A 17,964-nucleotide genomic window follows, 5' to 3' on the forward strand; every position below is an offset into this window, starting at 1 on the left:
GCAATGCGCCGAAACGACGTTTAGCTTAAGGCCGGATCCGGATCAATGCCTTCCAATGGGCATTAATTCCGGATCCGGCCTTGCGGCAAGTGTTCGGGATTTTTGGCCGGAGCAAAAAGCGCAGCATGCTGCGGTATTTTCTCCGGCCAACAAACGTTCCGTACCGGAACTGAAGACATCCTGATGCATCCTGAACGGATTACTCTCCATTCAGAATGCATTAGGATAATCCTGATCAGGATTCTTCCGGCATAGAGCCCCGACGACGGAACTCTATGCCGGAAGACAATAACGCAGGTGTGAAAGAGCCCTTAACTCTTTTGGGCATGGAGTTCACTAGAGCTTCACAGGTTGCCACTGGAATCCTCTTCCACTCCTCCATGAGGACATCACAGAGCTGATGGATGTTAGAGACCTTGTGTTCCTCTACCTTCCGTTTGAGGATGCCCCACAGATGCTCAATAGGGTTTAGGTTTGGAGACATGCTTGGCCAGTCCAGCACCTTTACCGTCAGTTTCTTTAGCAAGGCAGTGGTCATCTTGGAGGTGTGTTTGAGGACGTTATCATGTTGGAATACTGCCCTGCGGCCCAGTTTCCGAAGGGAGGGGATCATGCTCTGATTCAGTATGTCACAGTACATGTTGGCATTCATGGTTCCCTCAATGAACTGTAGCTCCCCACAGCAGGCATTTCTCATGTAGCCCCAAACCATGACACTCCCTCCACCATGCTTGACTGTAGGCAGGACACACTTGTCTTTGTACTCCTCACCTGGTTGCCACCACACACTCTTGACACCTACTGAACCAAATAAGTTTATATTGGTCTCATCAGACCACAGGACATGGTTCCAGTAATCCATGTCCTTAGTCTTCAGCAAACTGTGTGCTGGCTTTCTCATGCATCATCTTTAGAAGAGGCTTCCTTCTGAGACGACAAACCATGCATACGGCGTATGGTCGGAACACTGACAGACTGACCCCCCCACTCCTTTAACCTCTGCAGCAATGCTGGCGGCACTTATACCTCTATTTTGAACAGACAACCTCTGGATATGACGCTGAGCACGTGCACTCAACTTCTTTGGTCGACCATGGCGAGGCCTGTTCTGAGTGGAACCTGTCTTGTTAAACCGCTGTATGGTCTTGGCCACCATGCGGCAGCTCAGTTTCAGGGTGTAGCAATCTTCTTATAGCCTCGGCCATCTTTATGTAGAGTAACAATTCTTTTTTTCCGATCCTCAGAGAGTTCTTTGCCATGAGGTGCCATGTTGAACTTCCAGTGACCAGTACAGGGAGTGCAGAATTATTAGGCAAGTTGTATTTTTGAGGATTAATTTTATTATTGAACAACAACCATGTTCTCAATGAACCCAAAAAACTCATTAATATCAAAGCTGAATATTTTTGGAAGTAGTTTTTTATTTGTTTTTAGTTTTAGCGGGATATCTGTGTGTGCAAGTGACTATTACTGTGCATAATTATTAGGCAACTTAACAAAAAACTAATATATACCCATTTCAATTATTTATTTTTACCAGTGAAACCAATATAACATCTCAACATTCACAAATATACATTTCTGACATTCAAAAACAAAACAAAAACAAATCAGTGACTAATATAGCCACCTTTCTTTGCAAGGACACTCAAAAGCCTGCCATCCATGGATTCTGTCAGTGTTTTGATCTGTTCACCATCAACATTGCGTGCAGCAGCAACCACAGCCTCCCAGACACTGTTCAGAGAGGTGTACTGTTTTCCCTCCTTGTAAATCTCACATTTGATGATGGACCACAGGTTATCAATGGGGTTCAGATCAGGTGAACAAGGAGGCCATGTCATTAGATTTTCTTCTTTTATACCCTTTCTTGCCAGCCACGCTGTGGAGTACTTGGACGCGTGTGATGGAGCATTGTCCTGCATGAAAATCATGTTTTTCTTGAAGGATGCAGACTTCTTCTTGTACCACTGCTTGAAGAAGGTGTCTTCCAGAAACTGGCAGTAGGACTGGGAGTTGAGCTTGACTCCATCCTCAACCCGAAAAGGCCCCACAAGCTCATCTTTGATGATATCAGCCCAAACCAGTACTCCACCTCCACCTTGCTGGCGTCTGAGTCGGACTGGAGCTCTCTGCCCTTTACCAATCCAGCCACGGGCCCATCCATCTGGCCCATCAAGACTCACTCTCATTTCATCAGTCCATAAAACCTTAGAAAAATCAGTCTTGAGATATTTCTTGGCCCAGTCTTGACGTTTCAGCTTGTGTGTCTTGTTCAGTGGTGGTCGTCTTTCAGCCTTTCTTACCTTGGCCATGTCTCTGAGTATTGCACACCTTGTGCTTTTGGGCACTCCAGTGATGTTGCAGCTCTGAAATATGGCCAAACTGGTGGCAAGTGGCATCTTGGCAGCTGCACGCTTGACTTTTCTCAGTTCAGGGGCAGTTATTTTGCGCCTTGGTTTTTCCACACGCTTCTTGCGACCCTGTTGACTATTTTGAATGAAACGCTTGATTGTTCGATGATCACGCTTCAGAAGCTTTGCAATTTTAAGAGTGCTGCATCCCTCTGCAAGATATCTCACTATTTTTGACTTTTCTGAGCCTGTCAAGTCCTTCTTTTGACCCATTTTGCCAAAGGAAAGGAAGTTGCCTAATAATTATGCACACCTGATATAGGGTGTTGATGTCATTAGACCACACCCCTTCTCATTACAGAGATGCACATCACCTAATATGCTTAATTGGTAGTAGGCCTTCGAGCCTATACAGCTTGGAGTAAGACAACATGCATAAAGAGGATGATGTGGTCAAAATACTCATTTGCCTAATAATTCTGCACTCCCTGTATAAGAGAGTGTGAGAGCGATAACACCAAATTTACCACACTGCTCCCCATTCACACCTGAGACCTTGTAACACTAATGAGTGACATATCTCCAGAAGGATATTGATACTCTAGAGAGAGTTCAGAGAAGAGCTACTAAACTAGTACATGGATTGCAGGATAAAACTTACCAGGAAAGGTTAAAGGACCTTAACATGTATAGCTTGGAAGAAAGAAGAGACAGAGGGGATATGATAGAAACTTTTAAATACATAAAGGGAATCAACTCGGTAAAGGAGGAGAGCATATTTAAAAGAAGAAAAACTACCACAAGAGGACACAGTTTTAAATTAGAGGGGCAAAGGTTTAAAAGTAATATAAGGAAGTATTACTTTACTGAGAGAGTAGTGGATGCATGGAATAGCCTTCCTGCAGAAGTGGTAGCTGCAAATACAGTGAAGGAGTTTAAGCATGCATGGGATAGGCATAAGGCCATCCTTCATATAAGATAGGGCCAGGGGCTATTAATAGGATTCAGATATATTGGGCAGACTAGATGGGCCAAATGGTTCTTATCTGCCGACACATTCTATTTTTCTATGTTTCTATGACACCAGAGAGGGAAAATGGCTAATTGGGCTCAATTAGGCGTGTATTCACTTTTGTTGCCTGCGGTTTAGACATTAATGGCTGAGGAGCTCCGGCAGCCCACCCAAACCAACCAATAACAAAGCTCCTCAAAGTGTTGAGTTATTTTGAGGGCCCACCAAATATACACTGTTATACAAGCTGTACACTGACTACTTTACATTGTATCAAAGTGTCATATCTTCAGTGATGTCCCATGAAAAGATATAATATTTTTATAAAAGTGTGAGGGGTGTATTTACTTTTGCGAGATACTGTATAGTCCCATGTAAATAACATTGCTCACCTCCCTCTAGCATAGGGTTATTGATCTCCTGGGGGGGATCTGGAGTGAAGGCATCGCAAACCATTATAGCCAAGTGATAAAGTGCAGTCTAATGTACCGTATCTTTCCTGTACTTTATCACTTGGCTATAATAGCCTGCTGTGCATTAACTACACACTGCACCACATAATATTACACGCATCTATACATCACACACTGCACCACATAATATTACATACATCTATACATCACACTGCACCACATAATATTACACACATCTATACATCACACACTGCACCACATACATCACACACTGCGCTGTCACCTTGTAATACATATGAAACTGTATATCCGGGCTGGGCTATAGCATTCCACCACTCCGGAATCCTCTTCATCTCCACTGGAGTCATGTTCGCCGTTGTCCTTGGGCAGAGCGTGCTGCTCCCCCTTACTCTTCTGTTACAGCAACTGTCCGGGGGCTAGCCTCTCCTTCCCTATCAATTACAACTATTAGGCCTCTTTCACACGAGCGTGTCCGGATTAGGTCCGGATGCGTCCCGGTGCATTGCGGCAAACCCGCGCAAGTAGGTACGCAATTGCAGTCAGTTTTGACTGCGATTGCGTTCCGTTGTTCAGTTTTTATCGCGTGGGTGCAATGTGTTTTGCGTGATAAAAAACTGAATGTGGTACCCAGACCCGAACTTCTTCACAGAAGTTCAGGTTTGGGTTCAAGGTTGTGGATGATGTGACGGACCATGTGATGATCGCAGTGACATCATCAAAGGTCTTTTTCCTCACAGATGAAGACAGAAGAGATGCCGGCTGCGCGAACAAGTGGATTAAGGTGAGTTACATTTTTAATTTTTATTTTTTAACCCCTCCAGCCCTATTGTACTATGCATTCTGTATTCAGAATGCTATTATTTTCCCTTATAACCATGTTATAAGGGGAAATAATAATGATCGGTCCCCATCCCGATCGTCTCCTAGCAACCGTGCGTGAAAATCGCACCGCATCCGCACTTGCTTGCGATTTTCACGCAAACCCCATTCATTTCTATGGGGCCTGCGTTACGTGAAAAACGCACAAAGAGGAGCATGCTGCGATTTTCACGCAACGCACAAGTGATGCGTGAAAATCACCGCTCATGTGCACAGCCCCATAGAAATGAATGGGTCCGGATTCAGTGCGGGTGCAATGCGTTCACCTCACGCATTGCACCCGCCTGGAAATCTCGCCCCTTTTGAAAAGGGCCTTACTCCCACCAGCTGCAAGATACGACATTGCTCCGGCAGCCCACCCAAACCAACCAATAACAAAGCTCCTCAAAGTGTGCCCTGTTATTGGTTATTTCAGGTACCAGCAGCATCACTGCATTGCCAGTGCTGTTCACAGCGTGCCTGAATGTCAGGGAAAAGTCTAAGATGTATTGGTACGCCTCAGACTTTTTTCAGAGAGTACAATGGCCTGAACAAGCATCTATGATGCTTGTACAGGCGTTATAGCAATCTCTATGTGGAATCATAATTTTATTGAGATTATTACACTACCTACATTAATGTGTGCATTTATATGGCCACCTGCCTCTATGTGATGTTGTAAAATGGCTGCCTGTCTCTAGGTGATGTTGTCAAGTTGTTAATAAAGTTTTGTGATCTGATCAGATATGTTCTGCTCCTCAATACACATGATATTTGTAAGGGTCACATGATGGTTCACACGACTGACACCTTGTTTAGTCCAATCCAGCTCTCCGATGGATGCATTTTACATGACTAAAATGGGTCCTACCATTTTTTTCTTTAGACACTACTGTATGGATATAATAAATTTCTGCAAGCAAAATTTTAAATTGATGTATATTAGAAAATCGGTCAATATCTTATTCTCTAAATAAATGAATGTAGTCATTAAAAACTGAATACCTCTTTAACCCCTTAACACATAATGCCATACATGTACAGTATTATGCACTCGCATTTGTATGGAGCAGGCTGCTGCGGTGCTGCAATGACAGGGAACAGAGATCACACCGAACCCCGTCATTTAACGGTTCAGATGCCGTGATAAACATTGTTCGTGGCATCTGTGGAGTTAGGCAGAGGGATGCAGCTCCCTCTGTCTTCCCATCGGAGCCCCTACAGTGAAATCGCGGGGTTCCAATTGGTTACCATGGCAGCCTGGATGCTGCTGAAGTCTTCCATAACTGCCTTGATAAGTTCCCTGCTGCTGTGCACGAGGCACGACACAGCAGGCACAGTGAAAAAATCCTATTCACCTTAATAGATCTCTATTAGGGTGAATAGGACAAGGAATCAGACGATCCCAGGTTTTAACCCCCTAAGGAATGCTAATAGTTAATAAATAAAAAGTTAAGTTAAAAAAAAAAAAAAAAAAAAAACACAACACTAATATTAAAACCTAAAGGAGTTTTCCGGGTTCAGAGCTGAACCCGGACATACCCGGAATTTCACCCAGGCAGCCCCCCTGACTTGAGCATTGGAGCAGTTCATGCTCCGATGCTCTCCTTTGCCCTGCGCTAGATCGTGCAGAGCAAGGGCTCTTTTGTTTACAATAACACACTGCCGGGCGGAGGCTTCCACCCGGCAGTGTGTTCCATGACATCAACGGCTCTGATGGGCGTGCTTTAGGGCTGCCCTAGCCATTTTACTGGCTAGTGCAGCGCTAAAGCCCGCCCATCAGTGCCGGTGATGTCACCGGGCTTCCTGGGCAGCCCCATGAAGAGTCTGGTTTGTCACCGGAACTCTTGAAAAAGCCTTTGCCCTGCGCGATTTAACGCAGGGCAAAGGAGAGCATCGGAGCATGAACTGCTCCGATGCTCAAGAGATTCTCTTTCCCAATGAGAATCTCGCCTGATGACGTAAGGCGCCGGATCCCGCGATAGTTCCTGCTCAGAGAACTGCCACGCACGCCCGGGGAAGCCTGCAAGCAGGGCTTACTCCCAGGAACGGGTAAGGGAGGCCATGCGTTCCCGGGGGACCTGTTCCCTGCTCCTGCCCTCCCAAATGAACCTGGGGAAGGACCCCCAAGAAGGAGGCAAGGCTGGGCGACATTACAAAAAGTTTTCCCGGCACTCCAGGAAAGGCTTTCACTCGTATCCCGAGGACAGGAAACAACGACTGAATAGATAAGGGGGAGGGGGCCATTTAAATCTTCCGCTTCTACTTTGTTTCCTGTCCTAGGGGCGGGGACACCCTCCTGTGAGTGCCGTTGTGGAGGCACCGGGGAAAAATAAAAAAAAGTTATGGCTAATAGAAGGTGGGGAGGAAAAATTTATCTTTTGAGTTGCCCAACACACTCGAACATACGCCCACTGTGAAATTCAGTTGACGCAGCATTTCAGCATCAAAGATCTGATGATGCCGTCGCTGAGGCATAGAGAGCAATGTCTTGTTGAGGAACCTTCAGCTACCTGAAGAGCCACAGGGCTCGCCCGCATGACGCTGCACAGGACTACAGGGCCACAAGAGTTCTGCTGATGTGATAGGGTTGGCGTGGGCTCCCCTACCCCTCCAAGCCCGGTGGCGGTTGCACCCCCAGCAACCATGATCATTACACTTCTGGTCCTTCAGAATCTACATCTGCTGCCCTCCTAAAACACCTACCTAGGTCAAGCATGTGCCACCTCTGTTCCTTCTCTTCCGCTCTTTCATGAATTAATACATTGTGTGCTGTTTATTTTCTGCCCTTTTTTTTTTCCGTTCAGCCATTTCAGGGCAGCATTTTATAGAACAGAGTAATGACAGATGTCCTCCTGTGAGCAGAACGTGAGCTGCTGTACATTTCATCTAGTAATATTGCTAACCAGATTTCATCCATTTGTTTCCCAGATGCCTGTCTTTGTAATTGTTTGTGGGAGAACACTGCACGCTCCCCACTAAGGAGTCCCCGAGGTTTTTGGCGGTGAAGATTTCGTGCTGTTGTTATTGAGATACAGATTTGTCTCCACATTGTCATAGCAAGGACACGTCCAGAATTGTTGTTTACTACAAGTTTTTTTTTCTCTTTAGAGTATATTGAGATTCAGTTGCTGAGATTTCCACGACTGTCCCACTCATCTGAACTGGATTACAAAAATCCATCTATGTGAACAGATTTTCATTCAGAAATTTCTTCAACGAATCTGCCATGTGCGAATATACACTTCTAATCCGTTAAAGGGGTTGTCTAGCGATTTAATTATTACATATGACTCACAGGTGGTTTAAAGGGGTTGTCCGATCTGAGACATTGGTGGTATATCACTAGGATACACCACCAAAGTCAGAAAAGTGCGGGTCTCACTTCTGGGATGCGCACCTATCTCTGGACTAGGCCTCCAAAACACATGCACAGCGTGCTCTCCATTTATTTCAATAGGATTTGAGCACTGGCTCCACTATCTGCAGCAGTCCCACAGAAATGAACGGAGAACGCACCATGCAAGCACAGCCACTGTTTCATTCACTTTTATGGGACTTCTGCGGATAGCTGTGCCACCGCTCGGCTATTTTCGGCAGTCTCATAGAAATGAATGAAGGGCGGCTGTGCATGCATGGCTGCTCTCCAGTCACTTTTGGGCTCATGTTCTGGTGATAGGTGTATGTCCCACCTCTGGAACTCGCATCTATCTGACACTGGTGGCATATCCTAGAGATACGCCACAGATGAGACAACCTCTTTAAAGTGGTTGTCTGGTTTCAGGATGAAACCAGAGAACCCTCCGGATCAACCTGCAATAAAGAACAGGTAAGTACTTACCTGCAGGATCCCATACCAGCACTCCAGTTCTCCCAGCCAGGCTTTATTTACCCAGCTGCAGAGGTGACATCATATCAACAAGTGACTGCTGCAGCCAATCACTGCCCTCTGTGGATGCACCACTGAGGCCAGTGATTGGCTGCAGCAGTCACAATTTGTTAATGTCACCGCTACAGCCAGGTAAATAGAGCCCAGCCTGGAGAACTAGAGTGACGGCGTGGGATCCGGTAGGTAAAGTACATATCCAATCTTTAAAATAAAATAAAAAGCCATACCCACACTGATCCCCACTGCTGCTGGTCTGACAGTGTCCTTCAGTTCCTTGTACTGAGCTGACGTGCAAGAAATGCCATAACAAGCCTTTAAAGCCAGTCACTTACCAAGGTGGGACACAGCCAGTGATTGGCTGAGCCAGTCTTTCCTGGCATTTCTAGATTGTCCAGCCAAGACCAGAACTTGGAGAGCAGTGGGAACGGAGCAGTGGAAGAGGACTGGTGAGGTTGAGTAATTATATATTTTTTTTTTTAACCCCTTGAGATCCATATATCAAAGAATCATAAAAGTTGGAGTAAAGCCCATGCTCTTCTTTGCTGCAGTGGAGTAGCCAGAGTTCTTCACAACATCACAGCTTCCAAAGTCCAGATATTAGTGAGAAGGTCTGAAGTTACAAGAGCCTTGCCTCTATAGAGGTTCTATGGTGGGTTTAAAGTGAATGTCTACTGCTGAACACCATAATCTTATAATATCTTGAAAATGGTCTTAGCTGCATTTTTTTTTTTTAGCATTTAGAGTTCCAAATACCAAATGCATTGACAAGGTTAAATAATAAGCCTACAGTTGTCTGCAGCCACCACTAGAGGGCGTTCAGGAGCTTATCGCATACATCAAACTAAATAATACAACTGTCTGCAGTGAACTCTAAAGCCTCCTTTAGTCATGAGCTTCAACTCTTATAAAGCTGTATTATAAAATTAACCTCTTAATGGCCAGCCTGTTTTGGGCCTTTCTGACCAAGCATTTTTCTTCCTTTTTTCATCGTCGCCTTCCAAGAGCTATAACTTTTTTGTTTTTCCATCTTTGTAGCTGTATGAGGGCTTGTTTTTTGCCAGACAAGTTGTAGTTTTTAATGTTGCCATTTCTGGGTACACAACTTTTTGATTAACTTTTATTAACTGGGGAAAAAACAGCAATACTGCCACTGAGTTTTTACATTATGAATTTTTTGGCATAAGTAACAAGATATCTAATCTCTGGGTCAGAACGTTTACAGCAATACCAAATACATATATTTTTTTTTTTTTTATGTTTTACTAATTGTGCAATGAAACCCCTTTTTTTTTTTTTTTTTAAAAAGAAGAAAATCTTTTTGCATCGCCCCTTCCCAAGACCCATAACTTTTTTATTCTTTTTCCTATGGAGTTGCGCAAGGGCTTGATTTTTGTGGGACGACTTTTAGTTTTCATTGGTATCATTTCGGGGTACATAACACTTTGTGATCGCTTGTTACAATAATAAATAGTGTTTTTGGTGCCAAGAATAAATTAGCAATTCTGGCATTTTTTTTTTTTTTTTTTACAGCATTCATTCTGATCTCTCCGCTGCACAGGGGACCCATGCAGTGCTTAGACCGGGCCATTGTAAGAAGTGACTATCTTAAAAAGGCATATTGGTGGTCACTAAGGGGTTAAAAAAATAATGTCAGCCCTACTATGACATTAAAAGGTGGACATTCACCTTTTTTGGTTTTATGACCATAGCTCGTGGTTAGAGAGCCTTAGGTTATGGTCACGTTCATACATGATTTCTTTAACTGTCCCATTCATTTGAAGGGGGTTTACAGAATTCTAACCCATGCTGCAGTAACAACCCTATTCTGAAACATGGAACTTATTTTCTGTTGCAAATTTTCTGCAGCAAATCTGCTTCTTAATATACCTTTATTTCTAGTTCCAAAAACAGCATCATGTCTGCAGTGAGAAAAGCAGAGAAGATTCAGTTTACGCAATTTCGTAATTATACATGCACATCAAATTTTGCTCATCAGACTCCTATACTATAAGGGTTTATTGCACATGATGTCGTAAGGTTTGATTTCTTCCTTATAGATTCATTGCCGAGTCTAAACGCTGGGTTGCCCATCTATACAGGTCTAGTGAGACAGCGCCATCTGCTGTACCATTCAGAGAACACAGTGCATACAATTCTGCTATATCGTTACTTTATTAAACTAGATGCTTTTAGGATTAAAGTGCATCTGTCAGCAGATTTGAAGCTATGCCCTATTACATGTGCGCTTGGCAGCTGAAGGCATCTGTGTTGGTCCCAGGTTCATATGTGCCCGCATTGCTGAAAATGATGTTTTAATATATGAAATAAGCCTCTAGGAGCAACGGGGGCTTTGCCTTTACACCTACAGGCTCTGCTCTCTCTGCAACTGCTGCTCCCTCTCCATTTTAAATGATAAGGTCAGACATGATGTTCGATTGGCAGGGCCAGGCAGTGTAAAGTCTTTCAAAAATTATTAAAGAAATAAAATAAAATAAACAAAAATAAAAAAGTTCACCACTGCGTTTCTTGATGTCAAATCGGCTTTGCTGACCTCCGCGCGATGCAGGTAAAATCACAATGAATAAGTCTTTATACAAAAGGTGGTCGCGCTGCCAGGTATACGTCTCCGTTCACAAGCTCTAGAGAAGCGGCAATCTTCTTTGACACAACCAGCACACCTGAGTCCCGCCGGATAGTAGCCTTTTCTCAACGCAACCTTCCTACGGAATCAAAGTTTCAGGTACATAGTGAAGGGCCGCAAAGTTGAGTTAATGAAACTCTTTTATTATACGCACAATAAAATCGTGAATAACACGCCTTATAAAATCAGGTCCATCAAATCCAATGCCCGACCTAGGTTTCGCCGATAAGGCTTTCTCAGGGGCGATCATGCCACCCTTCTCTGCACACTGCATTATATAGGGTTAATCTTCATCCCCTCCCCTTCCTTTGCAGGCAACACCCACCCTATACATTATATTCTTTAAAACATTTGATACAGATATCATTGCACATGTTACATATTCTTCCTTAGGACCATAAATAATCTGGATATTCAAAATGAAGACATTACATCCCTGTGGCTTAAACATTGATTCTGATTTAAAGCCCTGTCTGGTGGAATAGTGTGGGATCTCTGCTTATTGGTCAATTAAAAAGTAGGTGTGAAGTGGGTGTAGTCGTTAGCTATTGGTGGGATGACATCATGTGACTAGGGAAATAGTTATGAATTAGGAATATAGGAGGGATATTGGATATGATCTGTTCTGATGTTCTTCTATATTGAGTATTTATGTATGTTTTATGATTATTTATGGTCCTAAGGAAGAATATGTAACATGTGCAATGATATCTGTATCAAATGTTTTAAAGAATATAATTTATAGGGTGGGTGTTGCCTGCAAAGGAAGGGGAGGGGATGAAGATTAACCCTATATAATGCAGTGTGCAGAGAAGAGTGGCATGATCGCCCCGAGGAAGCCTTATCGGCGAAACCTAGGTCGGGCTTTGGATTTGATGGACCTGCTTTTATAAGGCGTATAATAAAAGAGTTTCATTAACCAGGGCTATGAAGTCAGTAGATAAATGCTCCAACTCCTCAGTTTTTGGTACTTCCGACTCCTCTGTATTTAATATGCGAATGTATTTTATACATTCCTTGAAGGAAAGAAAGGCAACATACATGTCATTACCACAGAACTACTGGCCAGGAAGCTGCTTCCTTCTCCTTTGTGTGCTGATCTTCTGCTGAAGATAGGGCGGTGGGAGGATCCAGGAAGGGGCATTTATTGTAAAACCTGATTTCCCTAGTAGAATCCCATAGTCATGTGTAAAGTTTAAGCTAACAATCGGAGTTTACAAGTTTTTATAGCCTTAGCTGAATGACAGCAGTTTTTCAAATAGTTAATAGTTCAAGACTGAAGCTGTAAACCATCCATTCCCTCCACTTATACAAGTGTCTCTAGTCCTGCAAAAAAAAACCTATTTACTTAATCAGTTATCAGTGAGAGGCTAGGTTAACCATGGGCATTGCGTTCCCTGTAACAGCAGAACACAACACAATGGAAAGTATAGGTATTGCCGCTCCTTAACTGTGCGTTGCGTGCCATATAGTGAAGCATATGAAAAGCATGCTTCTTCATGGTCACTTGTTCGTTTTGCGGTAACGTGACGCACTGCATGCATTGGCCTTTATTCTTACAGTAGAGAAGTAATTAATTATAACTTTTTTGTGAATTGGGACATTTTAACTTGCTTTTTTATCCCAATTTAAATTTAGTCGGAGTCTGTTCATTTTTGCCGACTCCGACTCCAGGTACCCAAAATTGACTCAGACTCTACAGCCCTGTCATTAACTTAACTTTGCGGCCCTTCACTATGTACCCGAAACTTTGATTCCGTAGGAAGGTTGCTTTGAGAAAAGGCTACTATCCGGCGGGACTCAGGTGTGCTGGTTGTGTCAAAGAAGATTGCCGCTTCTCTAGAGCTTGTGAACGGAGACGTATACCTGGCAGCGTGACCACCTTTTGTCTAAAACCAGGCAGTGTAAAGGGCAAAGCGGCACAGAGGCTCTAAGTGTAAAGGCAACGCTGCTCCTAGAGACTCATTCGCATATATTAAAACATTTTTCTCAGCAACGCGGGCACATATGAACATGGGACCAACACAGATTACTTCAGCTGCCAAGCGCACATGGAACAGGTCAGCCAGTGTCATAGGTACAAATCTGTGGACTTCAGAGGTCTTTCAATTTAGAGAACTTAGGGTACTTTCACACTAGCGTTAAAGTTTTCCGGTATTGAGTTCCGTCCTAGGGGCTCAATAACGGAAAAAGCAGCATCAGTTTTGTCCTAATGCATTCTGAATGGAAAGCATTCCGTTCAGGATGTCTTCAGTTCTGTCCCTTTTACGGTATTTGGTCAGAGAAAATACCGCAGCAAAAGTCCGGATCCAGTTTTCCAGTCTGTGCATGCACAGACCTTTAAAAAATTTGAAAATAAATACCGAATCCGTTTTTTGTAGACACCAAAGAGACGGATCCGGTATTTCAATGCATTTGTCAGACGGAGCCGGTATTTCAATGCATTTGTCAGACGGATCCGGTATTTCAATGCATTTGTCAGACGGATCCGGTATTTCAATGCATTTGTCAGACGGATCCGGTATTTCAATGCATTTGTCAGACGGATCCGGTATTTCAATGCATTTGTCAGACGGATCCGGTATTTCAATGCATTTGTCAGACGGATCCGGATACAACTGATCTCTGTTTGCATACGGTTTGCAGTTCCAGCAACGGAAATGCCTGCTGGAATCCAACAACGCTAGTGTGAAAGTTGGCAAGGTGTGTAGTGTGCAGCTGGAATTTTTTTTTTGGTGTATTTATGGCAGTAATAGCATCACCTCCAGAAGTTAAAGGGGGTGGCCGGGTTCAAAGTTGAACCCAGACATTCCTTAATTTTCACCCAGGCAGTCCGCCTGATTTGCGCATCGGAGCAGTTCGTGCTCCAATGCTCTCCTTTGCCCTGAATTTTCAAGAGTGTCGGTGACATACCGGGCTCTCCCTAGAGCTGCCAGTGAAACTGCTAGGGCAGCGCTAAAGCCCGCCCATCAGAGTCGGCGACGTCACTGAACACAATGCTGGGCGGAAGCTTCTGCCCGACCGTGTGTTATGATAAACAAAAGAGCCCGTGCCCTGCGCGATTTAGCGCAGGGCAAAGGAGCACGAGATGGCTGCCTGGGTTAAAATAAGAGTATGTCCGGGTTCAGCTCTGAACCCAGACAACCCTTTTAAACTGAAAAGCTATGACACATATGAAAAACAAGGCAGGTAAGCTTTTTTTTTTTTTCCTTCCACCTCCCCGCCCAACCGGCGTTTTTGATAATTAGGTGGCTTTTTTTTCTCATCTTTCTCGCTTCTCTTCAAAAAATCTTCTCTACACAGGAAAAAAACAGCAAAGTGAAAACACAAGTAGGCAAAAAAATAAAATACAAGTCAAATTTTTCTGACATGTATTTCGGTCATGTGAACATAGTCGCTGTGCATTTACAAAATTTAATTGAGAATGTTGTGATTTCATTACCAAAAATAAAACAAAAATCTGTCTACACCTAATATGCAGTCCGCTAGATCAATCTAGATCAATCATGGCTAACCTCCGGCACTCCAACCGTGTTGAAACTATGAGTCCCAGCATGACCCATTCGTTTCTATGGAGTTCTGAAAACAGCCAAGCAAGGCGGCATCTTGGGAGTCGTAGTTTTACCACAGCTGGATTGCCATCACAGGGCTAGATCAATCCTTAGTAACAGAGAAAAATTAAGGTGTGTCAGACCTAGCTGAGCTCCGGAACCTGATAGAAGAACTGCTTCTACACTGCTTCTGAAGAACAGAGAACTTCTGTGTGATCTTCCCTATCTCAGCTTTCTGAGCTCCCCAGAAGGAAACAAAGTGGGAAGTAAGGGGCACGAGGTCACTGCATACAGTAATGGCAGACTGCACAGAAGGGAGACAACCCGTGCTTGTGAGAGAAATGCATCTAGCTGTGCAAGTGAAACAGGAAACATGCCAAAAAGAAACATTACGGAAGCAAACATAACATTCCTTCACAGTTATGATTCTACAATAAAGCACAGCCATAATGCAAACTTTTTTATTTATTTTTTTAAACCTAAGTATGGGCATATTTTTCTTTAGTATTAAATCAGCATATTACTTTCACAAAAACTGTCAGATTAAGGCTACTTTCACACTAGCGTTCAGAGCAGATCCGCTCATATAATGCAGACTTGGGATCCGTTCAGAACGGATCCGTCTGCATTATATTGTAGAAAAAATTCTAAGTGTGAAAGTAGCTTCAGACGGATCCGTCCAGACTTTACATTGAAAGTCAGTCAATGGGGGACGGATCCGTTTGAATTTTACACTATATGGCTCAATTTTCAAACGGATCCGTCCCCATTGACTTACATTGTAAGTCTGGACGGATCCGTTTGCCTCCGCACGGCCAGGCAGACACCCAAACCATGCAAGCAGCGTTCAGGTGTCCGCTTGCTGAGCGGAGGCTGAACGCTGCCAGACTGATGCATTCTGAGCGGATCCGCGTCCACTCAGAATGCATTAGGGCAGTACGGATGCGTTCAGGGCCGCTTGTGAGAACCTTCAAACGGAGCTCACAAGCAGAGCCCCGAACGCTAGTGTGAAAGTAGCCTACGAAAGCAGGAAAAACTTTCCACAAAATCTTCCTCTGAAGCAATTTGCTCCTAGTTTTAAGCAATATTGTAATCACAGACTGAACATAGTCCTGTTCGGGGAATTCTATAGTAGAATGTGGTCATAAACATAAGAATTCACAGTAATACCATCATTCTAAAATATTACTTTTAATATTTATGTATAAAAAGGTCAATACACCCTTATAATTTGTAGATAATTAATAAGAAAAAGAAAATCAAAATCTAGGGTCAGATTGGTGTTACCTTACACGATATTAGCAATCTGGTTAGTAGATGTTAATGAAACCTACTGGGGGCAGTAGCCCTAATTCTGGCCCTAATGTAGCAGCCCTGCCTAAATACGGAATAGCCGCCCCGATAGGGGCGATCCCGTTTCTCGTGCCTCCTAGTGTCCCTGGTTTCCCCTATCACAGGGTAGATACCTATATAATGGGGGACCCTATAGGAATGCCTGGGCTAATCTACACAAGAAAAATAATAAATGTATATAAATACCCAAAATTAGTGACAGACAACAACTTAATAACAAAATGTGATATATAAGAAAAATTATATAGAATTAGAAAAGTCAAGTGTCCAATACTGTCCCTACGCGTTTCGCCTGGTTGGTGTCAGGCTCATCAGGGGACATATTTGACAAGGAGTACCTATCACCATAGAGAAATACAAATATTACTATACATATATAAATTTATTTTGTTTTTCTATTTTTCTCTTTGAAGATAATCAGAGAAATATTGGAACATATGATAAAATAGGCCAATAGCTAAAGAACACTTATCAATTTGATAAGGTGATCAAGTCAGTTACTGTAGCAGGAGATATTAAATGAATGGAAATGATCTAAGTACTGATAGAAGAAACCTAGAATCATTCACGCGTCTCGTGCTTCAGGCTATGGCCAGACTGGGATATACCAAATCATATATTTAGGTATATAGCCCTCAGTCTATTATAGTAGGACTATGCCCATTTGTTTGTACCAAGCCAAAAATTATGCCTATAATGCATATCAGATATAGGATACAGATAGATCTGACATCTATGGCATAACAGTATTACCTGCTTAATCAGCTCAATAACAACTACCGATCCACATCAAAGATATAACATCACTCATCAATATACAATGTTAAGTGGTATCAGATAGTTTCCGCCGGTAGTACTTGCGTGCCCGTTCATGGCTAGATAGGTAGGCCGGTGGTGGTGTCCAAAAGTCAGGATGCCAATAACGGTGGTAGCATCGTGATGACACAAATATGATGGCGTCCGGCAGACAGGCAGCCGGGTATTGCCGGCGTTCTTGCCTTTTAAACTGTTATTTCCAGGTATCGGGTCACATGGGGATCCCACGTGATATCAGTGCCGGATGACTTCCGACGTCAGGCGCTGGGTATTTATATACATTTATTTTTCTTGTGTAGATTAGCCCAGGCATTCCTATAGGGTCCCCCATTATATAGGTATCTACCCCGTGATAGGGGAAACCAGGGATACAAGGAGGCACGAGAAACGGGATCGCCCCTATCGGGGCGGCTATTCCGTATTTAGGCAGGGCTGCTACATTAGGACCAGAATTAGGGCTACTGCCCCCAGTAGGTTTCATTAACATCTACTAACCAGATTGCTAATATCGTGTAAGGTAACACCAATCTGACCCTAGATTTTGATTTTCTTTTTCTTATTATTAATTATCTACAAATTATAAGGGTGTATTGACCTTTTCATACATAAATATTAAAAGTTATATTTTAGAATGATGGTATTACTGTGAATTCCTAGTTTTAAGCACAATATGGCTGTGTGGAAGTGAATAGGTCCAGTCAATAAAGCACCATTGGTATAAATTATATGGATCTAGTGATCAACATACCAATCACATAAAATGTCCAGAATGAGAAGAGCTTGTTTTACATGTTTATTGCAAAACTAAAGACTTTACAACGTCTGCAGTCGCTGAGCACAGCAATACATAAATCAGGTAGAAGCGGCAAAACATTTATGCTTTACTTAAAGCTGCACAAATCATGTTAAGAAATGAAAGACTTTGTGAAGGTAAAGCGCTAGGACATGCTTTATCATTGTGTTAACAGGACAACCACCGCCAAAAACCGAGGGAAAAGCTGCAGCAATGCCGCCATGATGACAGCATGTGACCTCAGCCGTAGCGGTTGGCTGTAG

Source organism: Bufo bufo, chromosome 2 (genome assembly GCF_905171765.1).
Source record: "Bufo bufo chromosome 2, aBufBuf1.1, whole genome shotgun sequence".
NCBI classification, from domain to species: domain Eukaryota; kingdom Metazoa; phylum Chordata; class Amphibia; order Anura; family Bufonidae; genus Bufo; species Bufo bufo.